The 15342-nt window shown below is 48.8% G+C and overlaps 1 long non-coding RNA gene across 1 annotated transcript; it reads right to left on the reverse strand.

Moving 5' to 3' along the window:
* Window positions 1-1575: 1575 nt before the first annotated feature.
* Window positions 1576-15054, reverse strand: LOC310644442. The gene is made up of 3 exons (XR_014493299.1): window positions 14852-15054; window positions 2593-2943; window positions 1576-2219 (listed from the first exon to the last, which is right to left on the reverse strand). It is a non-coding gene; the product is annotated as an uncharacterized lncRNA (long non-coding RNA).
* Window positions 15055-15342: the final 288 nt, after the last annotated feature.

Genomic DNA, 15342 nt, shown 5'->3' on the forward strand with positions numbered 1-15342 from the left:
CTCCTTTCCCTTCTCTCTCTGTCTCTCTTTCCCCTCCTCCTCTTCCTCTTCCTCCTTTCTACTTCTTCTTTTCTCTCTCTCTTTCTTTCTCTCTTTCTTTCTTTCTCCTCCTCTTCTTTTTCTCTTTCTCTCCTCCTTTTCCTCTCTCTCCTCTTCCCCCTCTTCTTCTTCTTCTTTTCTCTCTCTCTCTCTCTTTCTCTTCCTCCTTCTCTCTTTCTCTCCTCCTTTTCATGCTTTCCATCCGTTGCTTCTTGTCCTGCCTTCAAGCGCTTTGGAGAATAGCTTGACTCCCTCTTCTTTGGGGCAGCCCCTGAGATACTGGAACGCTGCTATCATGTCCCCCCTCGTCCTTCGCTTCATTAAACTAAAGGTAAAGGTAAAGGTTCCCCCGCACATGCGTGCTAGTCGTTCCCGACTCTAGGGGCCGGTGCTCATCTCCGTTTCAAAGCCGAAGAGCCAGCGCTTGTCCGAGGACGTCTCCGTGGTCATGTGGCCGGCATGACTAGACGCCAAAGGTGCACGGAACGCTGTTACCTTCCCACCGTAGTGGTTCCTATTTTTCTACTTGCATTTTTACGTGCTTTCGAACTGCTAGGTTGGCAGAAGCTGGGACGAGTAACAGGCGCTCACTCTGTTACGTGGCACTCGGGATTCGACCCACCAAACTGCCGACCTTCTGATCGACAAGCTCAACGTCCTAACCCACTGAGCCACCGCGTCCCTTTTAATTTTATAGGTAGAACAGCCCAATTTAACACCTTTCCTTGCAGGGAGGGAAAACATCTGCCCAACTCCTGCCGATTCTACAATCTCTGCTGCCCTCTAGTGGCTGAGACTGCCATTTCTCCCAGAGAAATCTCCCCACATCATTATTATACGGTGGGACTGCATTCACAGAAAAAGACAACCTGGTTAGTTAGAAACCTTCAGGCTGCATTTTCACAACATGCCAAGGTCAGTTATTGTGAACGAGATTTGTTGTGGTCTACTGTGAGACCCTAGCCCACTGGGTTAGCTTGGACCTTCTATTTTTAAGGCAAGTCTAGATGACGGGAGTGAAATTAGGAAAACAGGTTAATTCAAGAATCAGGTTAATACGCAGGTGTGAATGCAGCCAATGGCACTAAATCCAAGCCAAGGGCGGGTATCAACTGCCTTCACATAGCAGTGTAACATCGTGGAACTATTTTTAAAGTGTGTGTGTGTTTGTGTGTGTGTGTAACTTTTTCAGTTCTGGGTAAAGAACTTTGGTCAACCCTTCTAAAATTCTTGGCCCTGAATAGATTCCTACTTCTGCAAATAATTATATTCTATTTATTTAGTTCGTTGGAAACCTTAATACATTACCTTGCTTTGATACAATATTTATACAGTATTAATTGAAGCTTATTAACACTCCATAGTTTAGCTTAACTTTAGACCAATGTTCCCCAACTTTTGCACCTTGAAGAGGCATGGACTTCAACTCCCAGAGTTCCCCAGTCAGTCACTAATCAAGAACTCTGGGAGTTTACATCCATACATTTTCAAGCTGCCAAGGTTAAAACATACTTAAGACTACTGGAAATAAAAAAGAAAGATAAAAATTGCATCAACATTGATTAAAATTTAAGATATCAGTCTTACTAAGCATAAGATTATTTGACTTTTTCCCTTTAGAATTGAATATGACACTGGGGGAGGAGGAAAATCCCACTCTAGATTGCATTAAAGTATTTGTTGCTCCAAAGCAAGGTTTTGGCTGTCGACTCTGAAGAGATGTTCCTTCCCCCCTTGTCTTTAGCGTCACATGTTGAATGGCACACTTGCTTCATAGGCTTTGCTGGCTGGGTGGCTACTACATATAAGCCACCTGTTTGGGGAAGGGGCTTTCTCAGCAGGCATTTGGCAGCTCAGAATAATTGGGGGGGAGGAGAATCCTTCTTGCAAATTTCACTGTTCCGAGCTATTTTATATCAGCGAACATACAGGTGAATTTGGGTTGGGGTCCCGAGAACCGCATCGCAAGGGGCTTTTCCCAAGCCACGCATCCGTTTTGCCAAAAAGATATTTTAATGGTTGTGGGTGAAGGGAAGAAGCGAGAAGGCAACAGAGAGAAACTAAATGGCTGATCCCCTTTTTGGGAATTCCCTCAAGGCTGTCGAAATGCAGCTTCTTGGTTCCTCTTCCAAAGATTAAGATGCCGAAATGGACAGAAGCAACTTCAAAGCATGTTTAGGCTGCAAAGGAAATAACAGCACAAATATTACTATTTCTTTAGATTTCCGTTTTGGTATCAATTCCCTCTCTTTTCTACCATTCCTTCCCTCCCTCCCTCCCTCCCTCCCTCCCTCCCTTCCACTTTCCTTCCTTCCTTCCTTTCTTCATTCCTCCCTTTCTCGCTCCTCCCTTCCTATCTACCACTCGCATTTCCTTCCTTCCTTCCTTCCTTCCTTCCTTCCTTCCTTCCTTCCTTCCTTCCTTCCTTCCTTCCTTCCTTCCACTACACAACTCCCTTTCATCTCTCAATTGGCCCCTACTAATAGTTTCCACCTCCTAACCCCACCCCCAATTTTCTCCAAAACATCAGTAGTCGCCATCCTTGGCACTTACAGGAAACTTGTAGATGTCCCACTGCAGTTATGGATTCACTTCCCCGGAATTCAAACATCAAAAGCGTGTAAGGTCCAGAATCAGAAGCCTGGACATTTTGGATCTTTAAAGAGCACAGTCTCCACAGATCTTCCCGTCCTGTGTAGGCAGGCCCTCTGATGACCTGATTAAGTTCCATTTTCAAGATCTGTCTGTTTCTGTTCACACCATTGCCTCGGAACCAGTCGCAATGGGTAGGAAATTGGGCACCTTCCACATGAAGGAAGACGGTCTGTCCAACTTGGGGCTTTGGTGGGAACTGGACCGTGCGGAGGGCTTCAGATGGATGGAGGCTGGAGGCTAAGGCCAAAACTGGTGAGCGAGCAATAAACAGGAGAAGGTCAGTGCTGATCCTATCGCTGCCAACAAAACACCATCGTGGTCATCTCGGCCCTCAGAGTAGAAACCCAAATGGCAACTTCCTAGCTGGATGGCAACTTGATTAGGAGTGCTCAGGTTGGTAGCAGGTGCCCGTTTCCGAGCTCATCAGGGGGAGGGGGAGGAGGGGAAAGAGAGAGGAGGAGGGGGGGAAGGAGAATTAGAGAGGAGGGGGGAATAAGGGAACAGAGGAAGAGGGGGAGGGGGGGAACAAGGGAAGAGGAAAAGGAGGAAGGAAAAAGGGAGGAAGAGGAGGAGGAGAATTAGGGAGGGGGGAATAAGGGAAGAGGAAGAGGAGGAAGGAAAAAGGGAGGAAGAGGAGGGAGGGGGAGAATAAGGGGGGAGGGAATAAAGGGAAGAAGAGGAAGAGGAAGCAACAAGGGAAGAGGAAAAGGAGGAAGGGAAAAGGGAAGAAGAGGAGGAGGAGAATTAGGGATGAGGGGAGAATAAGGGAAGAGAAGGAGGGAATAAGGGAGGAAGAGGAAGAGGAAGAAGGGAAGAAGGGAAGAGGAAAAAGAGGTTGGAATGAGGGAGGAGGAGGAGGGGGGAGAATAAGTGAAGAGGAAGAGGAGGGGGGATTTCATTAAGTCTAAACTAGCCTAAATGGAGCATAAAATTAAAATTTATTCACCCTCCTCAATCCAAACGGCAAGCACGCTCTTTTTCAAAGGCAAAGTATTTCACTTTTAACCCTCGTATAATTAATGCAGTTTTATACCACACTGTGCTTGTGGCAGCCAGGCAATTGTGGCGGGAGGCGGGGAGAATTTGTTTAGGCTGCTCTTCTCCTCTTAAACACAGCTCGGCTGGCATTTCAATTTTTAAGCCACGTATTGCAAGCCATAGAATCGACAAACATCAGAACATTTCATCATCCTTAGAGGGAAAGCAGCAGGAATTAACGGGTTTCAGGGAGCGTTCCCCATCACTCTTTATCCTTCTGAGTGCCAGGAAGAGCGACCAAGCCACACGCAAGAGCATAAGGCAGATTGTTGGCTGAGCAGGGACAAAAATAGCCAGAGAAATGATTGAAGCCTGGGAAACGGAGAGGGCTGATTTACCACTTTGTGAGTCAACCAGGGACGCGGTGGCTCAGTGGGTTAGGACACTGAGCTTGTCGATCAGAAGGTCGGCAGTTTGGTGGGTCAAATCCCGAGTGCCGCGTAACAGAGTGAGCGCCTGTTACTTGTCCCAGCTTCTGCCCACCTAGCAGTTCGAAAGCAAGTAAAAAGGCAAGTAGAAAAATAGGGAGCGCTACGGTAGGAGGGTAACAGAGTTCCGTGCGCCTTTGGCGTCTAGTCATGCCGGCCACATGACCACAGAGACGTCCTCGGAAAAGCGCTGGCTCTTCGGCTTTGAAACGGAGATGAGCACCGGCCCCTAGAGTCGGAAACAACTAGCACGCATGTGCGGGGGAACCGTTACCTTTACCTTTACAGTCAACCAGAGGGTTGGTTTATCACCAACTTACCAGCTACAATCAACGACTTAATAACCAGCTATCAACACCCCAATTAACAACTAAACGCCATATACGACCAGGCACCATATAAATACTATATGTAGAATAGCCCGGTGTGCGCATTCTGGAGAGAGAGGAGTTCCCAAAGGATGGGCTGTAGCACAAGTCCCAAAGCTTGGAAGAATAAACCAACTCAGATTGGATCCTGCAACGTTATCCTTGGGACATGTATAGGTGCCTTCCTTCGCACAGCCGTGATGCCACGTGTCGAGGGGAATGGATGGGAAGTGACTCAAGTCACCCGCTTCCAAGCAGGCTTCCCCAACCTGGTGCCCATAAGCCGTGACAAATTTAACCACCCCCCCAAACTTCCACCCAAGATGTAATTGGGGGTTCCAGCCTGCTTGAATCTTCTGCGTGGTCAATTGCTCTGTGGGCTTTCCTCCCTCCCAACATCTCCACTCACCTGCCAGGATTAGACTGCTCCAGCGCATGATGGGATGGGTAGCAGGTGCTGGAGACAAGAGTTTCCGAGATAGATGAGCTTTTGTTTGGGGTGGAAAATGGGCTTTTTACCCTTATATAGTCTTCCACACACTTTTCAAGGGTGGGAATTTCCAGGTAAGTCCTGCCAGTTGCGGGAAAGGGAGGTAGGAGAATATCGGAATCAAAGATTGGGCAAGAGATAGCCATTTCTCAACTCTTTTGGGCACGGAAATTTAAGCATGGCCAGATGGGCAGCATTGCCCCGAAGGGTTCATCGAGAGCTTGTTTTGGTTGCAATTCCCATGACCCACAGGTCAAGGGAATCAGGGTTTGGCGATTGCTGCACGATCCATGGTCTGCTGAATCTTTTTAAGTGTCTTGGTGTTGGGTGCCAATCCAGGCCAGCCTCTCAAAAGGGGTAACTTTTCAAGCCTCTGTGACAGAAGAGCTTCTTGTTGACATTTTTTTTTTTGGGGGGGGGGAGCTTCCTTTTATTTCTGATCTTGTTCTGGCACTCCTTCCCTCCCCCAGCCCCCAATTCATTTCCGGGTTTTTCCCTGTTTCTTTGCTTTGCGTGCTTCACATTGCTTAGTCAATATTGACATCTTGTTCTGTTCTCTCCATTACATAAAAAAAAAGAATTAGCAATGTCCTTACATAAACCTATGGCGTGACCATGTTCTGGCACACCTACAGCCACCTCTTCCGCTAAGGAAGTCCTCGGCTTACGGCCACAATTGAGCCCAACATTTCTGTCGCTAAGCGAGACCGTTGTTAAGTGGGTCTTGCTCTGGTTTACGACCTTCCTTTTCACCGCTGTCAAGGGAAGCGCTGGATTTGTTCAGTGAGTAACAGGGCTTGTTAAGGGAATCTGCCTTCCCCATGGACTTCGCTTATCCGAAGGTCGCAAAAGGGGACCGCATGGATGCTGCGACCGTCATAAGTGTTAAGCATATGGTGTTAGCCTACAATGTTGGGTTGAAAATATATTAACCATAATGCTATGTCTTTAAGTTGTTAATTGGCCAAAGGGTGTGTAAGTGTTCTCACGGCCATAAGAGGAAGCTAGGAACGTAGCTTCTTTCTCTCTCTGAATTCACTGCTCTCTACTATTACTGTTTTTGCTCTGCTGTTGGTTTACTACTGTTGTAAACCTGAACTGTGTATTGACCTCTGGACTGGTAAGAAGACTTTGTACTGTGTATGACCTGGACTGTTTATTTTTGACTGTGCAAGTTTTTTGTTCTTACACCACCTTAAAGTAAACTACTTTTTGCTTTTACAACTCAGTGTACTCCTGCGTGACTCTTGCTGCTCTCAGCACCCTTCCTTGTCTGTGCAACTCTTTGGTAGCACAAGGAGACCTCTGCACAACAAATTCCTTAACAATAAGTACGAGCCAGTTGCCAAGCATTGGGATTTTGAGCACATGATTATGGGGATGCTGTAAGGGTCGTCAGTGTGAAAGACGGTCCTAAATCCCTTCTTCAGCGCCGTTGTAACTTTGAATGGCCACTAAATCACAGTCTGGTTTAGAAGCATCCCTGCTTCAGACAGGAAGGCGGTGCAGAGAGTGGTGAGGATGGCAGAAAAGATCATTGGCAGTTCCCTCCCTCCCATCCAGGACATAGCATATGTCAGGAAGTTCCTCCTTAATTCCAGGTTGCTTCTCTCCTTGATTAGTTTCCATTCGCTGTTACTTGTCCTGCCTTCAGGTGCTTTGGGACATAGGTTGACTCCCCCTCCTCTTCGTGGCAGCCCCTCAAATACTGGAATACTGCTACCATGTCCCCCCTACTCCTTCTTTTCTCTAGACTAGCCAAACCCAAATCCTGCAGCTCTTCCTTCATTTGTTTTAGTCTCCAGGCCTTCAATCGTCTTAGTTGCTCTTCTCTGAACTTTTTCCTTTATGCTGGAGAATCACGTCCCTGTTTAGCAACGGAGAAGACTAAGACAGTGCCCAGATTTTCCACTGGATGGGGACACCCCTTCCCCGCTGCTCAGGAAGATGATGTCACGCAGCGAACCAAGCGGCCTCTTTTCTCTCCTTCTGCTTTTCTAGTTGCTAAAGGGTTAAGGGGAAATGAAGAGGGCCGTCTCTCTGGCGGGAACAACCAGACCTCAACAAACAAGCGACTTTATTGTTTTCTGCCTATAATACAAGAATCTCCTCCAGACTGGCAGTTTTCACCCGGGAAAGACCAGATAAGGCTCTAGCGGTCCCCAACCTTTGTGGCAGAGGGGGAGAGGGGATGATGAGTCTGTGTGAGCTGTGGGGGAGTGCCTGCACGAAGCCTTGCTTGAGTGGGGTCCGCAAGATTGTCTGGGACACTACACATCCTCCCCACGACCTGTTTTCCTTCTTACCTTCTGGCAGGAGGGGGCTGAGTGGTATCCAAAGCAGAACACCCAGATTCAGTCACGGCTTTGTGCCATAACCTTGTGAACGCTAAAGCTTCCTCCTTCCGTTATGTATTCAAGATGGACAGCGATTAATATTTTTATATGTGACTTATATGTAAGGGTGTATAGGTCTACACATACGTTGTATATAGTATGTTTTAAATGTGCGTTATGCATGTGTACACTTTGAGAGCCAGCGACTAAATTTCATTTTTAACGTGTGCCGTTGTGCCCACAGGGGGGAAAAAATGACAATAAAGGTTATCTAATCTATCTAATCTAAATGAGCGGTTGTAAGTTGAAATCTAGCTGTACTTACTCCTTGGGGGGGGGGAAATCCCTGCTTGCCATTCTTATGAGCGGACACAGATACATAGGTTTATAAAAAGGGAAATATTTAAAACTAGCTTGGAAGTGTTGATAGGAAAGGGAAAATTAACTTTGCAGGTTTTCAGGGCGAAGCTGTTGCGCGAACGGTCATCGGTCTCCTTTTTCAGGGCCGTTGACGTTTCCAACGGTCACTAAACAGACTCTCGAAAGCCACCTTTATAGCATGGCTAGTCTGCAGCTGCAGAAACGCAGATAGGCCATGCAATCTGTTCGTTCTCTTCCTCTTTTTCTTTTTTAAGAACAGCAGGAAAAAACAAGAGAACTGAGCTTGTCGATCGGAAGGTCGGCAGTTTGGCGGGTCGAATCCCGAGTGCCGCGTAACAGAGTGAGCGCCTGTTACTCGTCCCAGCTTCTGCCAACCTAGCAGTTCGAAAGCACGTAAAAAATGCAAGTAGAAAAATAGGAACCACTACGGTGGGAAGGTAAGAGCGTTCCGTGCGCCTTTGGCGTCTAGTCATGCCGGCCACATGACCACGGAGACGTCCTCGGACAAGCGCTGGCTCTTCGGCTTTGAAACGGAGATGAGCACCGGCCCCTAGAGTCAGAAACGACTAGCACGCATGTGCTGGGGAACCTTTACCTTTTAAAGATGACTATGTAGCAGAAGTAATCCCCGCATTTAAGCTGGGTTGAAGATCCCCAAATCTGGTACAAATTTGCCAACCTCATTTCCTTTTTTTCCTTTCTTTTCTTTTCTTTCTTTTCTTTTCTTTTCTTTTCCTTTCTTTTTTTTTGCACAAATCAATACCCACATTGTTGGGGGCAATAAGCTGACTTTGTAATAATGCCGCTTGGGGTGTGTGTGAAAGCCCTAATAAGCAGGCATATACATAGAATGAAGGCTACTGCTAAGCTTGTAAGCCGCCCTGAGTCTTCGGAGAAGGGCGGGATATAAATGGAATTAAAATAAAAAAAAACCATTTGGCAACTTCATTTAATGATTCTCCCCTTCCGGTTAAGAAGTTCAACGTGTTACTGTTTGTTTACTGGCCGTTCAACATGAGGTTGGCACTGAATGAAGAGACTTACAACACCTGAAGTTCTGACTGTTGCAACATCTCTGCGGTCACGGGGTCAACATTTGGGGGCTTGGCAGCATGCCCACCTTACAAGCTCCAAGAGCACTGCTCATTCATCCACATCCTGGGTCTTCTTTTGGCCTCACCAGTCCAGGCCCACTTTAGAACAGAGGGCAGGGGTCTCTAAACTTGGCAACTTTTAAGACTTGGGGACTTCAACTCCCAGAATTCCTCAGCCAGCTAGCCAGCCATGCTGGCTGGACAATTCTGGCAGTTGAAGTCCACATATCTTATTTTATTCCTAGAATAACCCAATTTCTTGCTGTGGGGATAAACATCTGCCCAACTGCTGGAGATTCTACAATCTCTGCTGCCATCTACTGGCTGGGACAGCAATCTCCACCCAGGAAATCTCTCCATATTCTAAGCTAAGCTAAGGGTAGCATTCACACAGCAGATAACCAGGTTAGTTGGAAACCTTCAGGTTGCATTTTAACAACATGCCAAGGGCAATTACTTTGAACACGTGTGATTGTAGCGGGGTGTCTTTTCTCAGGGGAGAAAATTCAAGGAGTCGCCTTATAAGGGAGAGAGAGACAGGGAGGGAGGGAGGGAGGGAGGGAGGGAGGAAGGAAGGAAGGAAGGAAGGAAGGAAGGAAGGAAGGAAGGAAGGAAGGAAGGAAGGAAGGAAGGAAGGAAGGAAGGAAGGAAGGAAGGAAGAAGAGGAAATGGAGTGAGAAAAAAGGGAGGGAGGGAGGGGGAAAAGTAGGGAGGGAGGGAAAATAACAATGTTTATTTTTTTTGCAGGTCAGAATAATGTAACAGCCCAGAACAGGGTCCTCAAAAGAAAGAAAATAACCACTTTTGAATAGAATTAATATACCTTGGAGGGTCATTTTTTTTTAGCATCGTAAATGATTAATATTTATATGTTACAAATATGTAAGGGTGTAGGCCTATACATTGTTGTATATGGTATGTTTAAATGTGAGTTATGTGTACCTTTGAAGAGCCAGCAACTAAATTTCATTTTTAATGTCTCCCATTGTGCCCTCAGTAAAAAAATGACAATAAAGGTTATCTAATCTAATCTAATCTAATCTAATCTAAACTAATCTAATCTAATCGAAGCTTATTCACTCAGTCCGAAAAACTGCAGACAACCATTTCCAAAGATCTCTTCGGGATCTATCTTTGCTGATGGGCGATGGATCTAGCATTTGACAGGGATCATCCCCTTGTTAATCTTTTCCTCTGTCTGGGTTTCTTTTTTTTTCTTTTTTCTTTTAACAAAAATTGGACAGGCAAGCTAGTTCCTACCCCACACCACGTAACCCCACATTATTCTCGCTTTCCAATTGCTTTCTGGCATGGGTTGTGGAAGTGCGAAACGGGACTTTCCAGGCATCAAAACTTCTGGGAAATTTGATCTTTCCAGCAGGAGGGGGAGGAGGGGGAGGAGGAGGAGGAGGAGGAGGAGGAGGAGGAGGAGGAGGAGGAGGAGGAGGAGGAGGCACGAGGAAAAAATTGCAGGTTCTACTCTCCTTGTTAGAGAGAGAAAAAAAAAGACCAGGCAAGTGAGAATAATCTAACCCAGGGGTCTTCAAACTTGGCCCTTTTATGACTTGTGACTTTTATGACTTGGAGTTGAAGTCCACAAGTCATAAAAGGGCCAAGTTTGAAGACCCCTGATCTAACCATCTCTTAGTAACTGCTCTCTACCTTCCGCCTTACAAGGGGAGAAAATAACGAAAAAAATTTTTAAAAGAAAACGGGAAGTTTAAGAATTGCTGGGCTTGAATTCTGTTGGGATGTCCAGCTGCAATCACAGGATCCCCCGTTCTTAATGCAGGTAGTCCTCGACTTACAAGAGTTCATTTAGCGACCGTTCAGGAAAAAAAAGTGAGCTATGAGCGTTTTCCACACTTATGACCGTTGCGGCATCCCCAGGGTCACCTGATCCAAATGCAGTCAGCTTGGCGACTCATATTTATGACGGTTGCATTGTCCGAGGGTCACATGATCCTCTTTTATGACCTCAAAGTCAACGGGGGTTGTGGGGGAGCCAGATTCATGTAACTAACTTAACAACTGCAGCGATTCACTTAACAGCTGTGGCAAAAAACAAAAAGTAGTCGCAAAATGGGGCAAAACTCACTTAACAACTGTCTCCCTTGGCAATGGAAATTTTGGGCTCAGTTGCGGTCATAAATCGAGGACGACCTGGCACAAGAAAAACTGTTGAAAATGGATCCTTAGAATGCAGGAATCTGCAGGAATTACATATAAGAGAAACATCACTTCTTCCTCTGGAGTTAACCACATTTCCTAGTTACCACGATGGAAAGACAGCCGGCTTATCTGCCGAGGACACCTCTTTACATAGAATCCTCACCTGCAGGGAGTCCTCAACATACGACAATCGTGACCGGAATTTCCACCAATAAGCAAGACGGTTGTTAAGTGAATCACGTCCCATTTTACGGCCTTTTCCCCATGATTGTTAAGTGAATCACGCAGTCCTCGCCTTAAAACCTCAACTGAATTCGAAGTTTCTGTTGTTAAACGAGCCAGTTGTTATGTGAGCCATTTCCCCATTTTTACAACCTTTTATGCCACCCTTGGCAAGCAACTCATTGCAGGGCAGTCCTTAAGCAAAAACTGGCTTCCCCCATTGATTTTGTCATTGGAAGCTGGCTGGGAAGGTCTCGCACGCGGTGATCACGTGACCCTGGGACGCTGCAATTGTCATAAACGCGCGGCAGTTGCCAAGCACTCGAATTCTGATCACGTGACCAGGGGGTGCTGCCACGGTCGCTAAGTGTGAAAAGTGGCCCAAAGCCACTTTTTTCAGTGCCGTTGTAATAATGGTCACTAAATGAACGGTGGTTAAGTTGAGGACTACCTATACGGGATCAAACCCAGGGCACACAGCTAAGTCCAGCTAGCCAGGGGTAGGCCACCTTGGCTCTTTTATGACTTGTGGACTTCAACTCCCAGAATTCCTGAGCCAGCCACGCTGAGGGGAAAGGGAGAGCTTTCCAAGCTGAGCCAGGCTGGGTCAGGAATTCTGGGAGTTGGAGTCCACGAGTCATGAGGGGGCCATAGTTCCCCCATGTTGGCTCAGGAATTCTGGGAGTTGAAGTCCACGAGTCATGAGGGGGCCATAGTTCCCCATGCTGGCTCAGGAATTCTGGGAGTTGAAGTCCACGAGTCATGAAGGGGCTATAGTTCCCCCATGCTGGCTCAGGAATTCTGGGAGTTGAAGTCCACGAGTCATGAAGGGGCCATGGTTCCCCCATGCTGGCTCAGGAATTCTGGGAGTTGAAGTCCACGAGTCATGAAGGGGCCATAGTTCCCCCATGCTGGCTCAGGAATTCTGGGAGTTGTAGTTCATGAGTCATAAAAGAGCCAAGGTTGCCTACCCCTGAGCTAACCGTTCTTCTTTTCTCACATGATGTCCTGGCCATCAATTGTTAGCTGACCGGTTGATGATGGAAGCCCGTCAGACTGAGAAGGTGGCTGGTTGCTGAAAGGGACCACAAGACCGTTGCAAGCGTTTTGTTGCGACAGACCATCCTGTTCCACCACGCTCCCTTCTGACTTCCATCCTGCTCCCCTTGTTCAGCTCTCTGCGTAAGCTGCCAGATGAGTCACGGCCTCAGTTTCCCACAGCCCGAGCTGGGAAGAGACCAGACCCCTGAGTCACTCGCCAGTTCCCAATTGCAAGGAGAAACACACAATCATTGCGGCAGGACGTCGGTGACCAAAACCCCCACCAGCTACAAGTTCAAGCAGGATCCCCGGCTGGGGAAGGCGATGAAAAGTCCATGGAGAAAGAGAAGGGGATTCAAAGACCCAGCAACTCACGCTGCTTCCCTAAAACCAGGATTTGCATGAGGGCCTCCGAAAAAGGAGTACGCAATCTAGCCCCCCCCCTCCCTCCCATGGATGCAGGGAAGTGATATCAGCCAGTGATGACCACATGTTTGGAACACCCAAGAAATAAATAGATCTTGGTTTGGTTAGAATAGAAATAGAATATCTTTATTGCCATTGTGTAACTCACGACAAAATCAAGTGCCGTCCAAAGTGCACACTACACCCAAGTAAAAAACCACAAATAACAACATACGCTATTATATACACACACATCCTTCACATTCTATTCACCATTGGCGCTGCCCCTAATATGGCACTTCAACATTGCACTACACTGTGGAATTTAATATGGTTACAGCTCTGGGATTAAAAAAAAACTATTTTTCAGCCTATTTGTCTTTGTTTATATTGTCCTGTACTTATTTGTGTAAGCGCCAATGTTGTGTACTCATCACGGTAATTCTGGTGACCTTTGATTTCCCGAAGGCTCAAAGCTTTGGAAATAATTGGGGTGGAGTTGAAAAAGTTGGGAGTACTGATAGAAAAAAAGATACTCAACATTAAGAAAACCAAGATCATGGCATCCAGCCCTCTCAATTCCTGAAAAATAGATGGGGAAGAAATGGAGGTAGTGACAGATTTTATTTTCCTGGGCTCCAAGATCACTGCAGATGGGAACTGTAGCCAAGAAATTAAAAGATGCTTGCTCCTGGGGAGGAAAGCCATGGCAAATCTAGACAGCACACTAAAAAGCAGAGACGTCACCCTGTCAACAAAAGTGCGTATAGTCAAGGCCATGGTCTTCCCAGTTGCAATGTATGGCAGTGAAAGCTGGACCATAAGAAAGGCTGAGCGCCAAAGAATGGAGGCCTTTGAACTCTGGTGCTGGAGAAGACTCCTGCGAGTCCCTTGGACTGCAAGGCGATCAAACCGGTCAGTCCTAGAGGAGATCAACCCTGATTGCTCTTTAGAAGGCCAGATCCTGAAGTTGAAACTCAAATCCTTTGGCCACCTCATGAGAAGGAAGGACTCACTGGAGAAGAGCCTCATGCTGGGAAAGGTTGAGGGCAAGAGAAGAAGGGGATGACAGAGAAGGAGGTGGCTGGATGGAGTCCCTGAAGCAGTAGGAGTAGGGACTCCAAAAGATGGTAGAGGACAGGAAGGCCTGGAGGAATGTCGTCCAAGGGGTCACCAGGGGTCGGACACAACTTCGCAACTTAGCAACAGCTCAGGGTTGAACTGTTGGGTCTTTGGTGGTCTCTGAGCTTGGTGGTTTTCTCTGTAGCCCCTACAAAACAGCATTGAAATCCCAGGACGCCCCCACCCACTTCCATGGACGCTTGCTCTTCCTCAGCCACCAGGGGGCGCAATTCTCAAAGCGCCTCCCCTTGAATCCGGTTCTGGGGGGGAATCCCGCTCTCCGCGCCCCGCCCCTCCCAACCGCCAGCCCTACTACGTCATTTGCGCACCCGTTTGCAGCCTCGCGCTCCTCCTCCCCTGCCCCCTCCCCCGGAAAGAAGCGGACGGTCTGGCATCCGCTTGCGAGGTCCTTCCCCACCCTCCCCCACCCCGCCAGGTTATGGGGAAGGGAAAAGAGCAGATTCCCACGTGTTCTCCCCGCGGCAGGTCGCTTGCTGCGGTCTCCGGGGGTGGGGGAAGCTGCGAAAGGGGCGAGAATGAAGGAAGGAACGAAGGAAGGAAGGAACGAATAAATAAACGGCGTTGAAAAAGTTTCTCTCTCTCTCTCCACCCCCTCCCCAAAGTTGGCAGCAGCGGGCAACTTCCACGTCGCAAGCCGCGAGTTGCCAAAGTGCAAACGTGCTGGGCGGTTGGACTGAAGCCAGCGCACCCACCCACCCACCCACGCCCCGACCCTCGCCCAGGCACGCACACCCGTTCACACCCTCCGGCCCTTATCTCCGAAGGAGGCGATCGCCCCGTCCCGGGACTCTTAACTGCCTTCCGGGAACAGGCCGACTCTCAACAGGTGGAGCTCGCCTGCAGCTCCCAGGTCGAGCAGCAAGAGCTCCCACCCACCCCCATCCCCACCCCTTTTTTTTTTTTGCAAGCTGCTTCGGGCCCGGCTTGCTGCAAAGGGCGAGCGGGGCCAGCCTAGTGTCCCGGGAAGCGGGAGGGCGTTCAACGGGGACAAAAGTCCACCAGGCAGAAACCACCCCCCCTTCCTCCCCCTCTGCCCTACCTGGAGCTGGCAGGGCTCCCGGCACACCTGGCAGCCTTGAGCCATGCGCCCCGGGCGGCCGGGCCGGGGCTTCCCTCGGCGCTGGAAGCCGCGGGAAGGGCCGAGGCAGGCGGCCAGGAGGAGGAGGGACTGGAGGCGGAACTCCCCCGGGGAAGGGAGGCCGGTAAGAGCCGCTCCGTGAAAGTCCCTCTATTCAGCTGAGCGATCGGGGAAGTCCCGGCTTCCTTCCTCCACCGCCGAGGCTGGGCGAAGCGGCTGTCACCGCCGACGCCGCCGGGGATCGGCTCGTGGGCGCCCAGGGAGCCCCCAGCCCGGCCCACCGACCCTCCTGCGGCGGGGGGGGGGAGCTTCTGCACAGCCCGCCCCCCCTTCTTCCCACACCACCCCCCCTCGTCCGCCCGAGAGAGCCAGCAAAAGGATGACTTGGCAAAGGCAGAGGCGAGACGCTCGGGAGGCGTTGGACGGGTGACTCCCTTCGCAGGAATCCGGGC

This window comes from Vipera ursinii (genome assembly GCF_947247035.1).
Source record: "Vipera ursinii genome assembly, chromosome: 9".
NCBI lineage: Eukaryota > Metazoa > Chordata > Lepidosauria > Squamata > Viperidae > Vipera > Vipera ursinii.